The sequence below is a fragment of the Canis lupus genome, chromosome 6 (assembly GCF_003254725.2).
Source record: "Canis lupus dingo isolate Sandy chromosome 6, ASM325472v2, whole genome shotgun sequence".
In the NCBI taxonomy this organism is placed as follows: Eukaryota; Metazoa; Chordata; class Mammalia; order Carnivora; family Canidae; genus Canis; species Canis lupus.
In genome coordinates this window covers 76184140-76185648 of record NC_064248.1, presented here as the reverse complement: position 1 = coordinate 76185648, position 1509 = coordinate 76184140, and positions in this window count along the sequence as shown.

Sequence of the window (1509 nt, the reverse complement as noted above, 5' to 3'; positions counted from 1 at the left end):
TAAGACTACTTCCTCTTAAGTATGTTTTGCTGGGAAGTTCTCTTTTACAGATACAACCAAACAAAAGGAGTTTCTTTCTATTTCAAGCTTGCTAACTTTTTTTTTAACCAAATTTTTTCAGATGATTTTTACATTGTCAAATTGATAAAAATTGTTTTTCCTTAATCCACTAATGTACCAAATTATAATAAATAATTTTCCTAATGCTAAACCCTCCTTGTGTTTCTTGAAAAGAAATCCTCTTTGATCAGAATATATTATTCTCTGTCCAATTCTCTTGTCAGGACTTACGCTTCCTTTGTGGAATTACCTGGGAAACTTCCCATCACTGTATATATTCTAAAAACTTAATGTTGGTACATGTTGGTGTTCTACGTCTCCCTTGACTGTAATAGTTGTGGAGAGTTGAAATAGATTCCTTTGTCATTTACCTCTGTCTGTATTGCCTCCCCTCAGCTTCCCCCTACCCTGCCCAACTCTCTCTGTACCTACAGATAGGAGGATACAAACAAGGAAGACTAACTATATGATTCTGGGAAATGGAAGTAATTTCCTAAGAACTGAAATGACGTTCAGAAATCAGAAATGAGCGATTAGTCCTTGCATACATACAAAATATTCCAATAATAAATGACTGACAATAATTCACAAAATCTGAGATTAGTCAAAACCTGGAGTCAGTCAACACTACATGAATGTGTCTCTGCTGAAGTGTAGCTCCTTCTGTGCTCCTCCAGGAACTAGGGCACAGGACTGGGAATAGAAATACTAATATTGCTACTACTACTACTAAACCCATTGCTGTACACTGACTCTGACTTCTTATTCGAGAAGGGTGTGCATGACAAATTCAGGGGCTCATCAATAGCCTCAGTAGAAGGTGGTTTGGTGTTGGTGGGCCTTCCAGTGTCATATTCCTTGACCCTGGGGCCTATAGTATTGTCCCTATATTTTAGTGTCTCCTGTCTCCTTTACTGTGTTTCCTAAGTAAATGGCATTCAGTAAATCAGCTGAACTCGGAATCGCCCTGTGTTACCACTTGTCCTTTATACTCACACTGCAATGACCTCCATGGTCATTCTGGAATTCTCTTTCATCTCTTGGGAACCCCTTCACTCTGCACTAATCTTTCAATCACTGTTGGTTTAGGTCTTTGTCATTTAACTTCTTACTATCACAGAGAATGCTAATTAAGGGACCAGATACAAGTCAGATCCTAAAAGTTTGGAAGGGATGGCTTGTAATATTTTATGAGGCTAATAATTTTATAGGCAGAAGTTAGACTGCCTCTTCTCCTTTTCAATTCAGTTTTTTGAAGTATTCTTGTGCTATTTTTTTAATCATACATTATATTTCTAGGCTTTCTATGATTACCTTTGATTTGTAGCTGATATTTAGACTGATATTTTCTCTAACAATGTCTAGAGTTAATATTTACATTCCCTGATCTTCTTCAACAAAAATGTTGGTTAAGTATAAAATTATAGTTTCAAAGATGTTTTTCTTTTT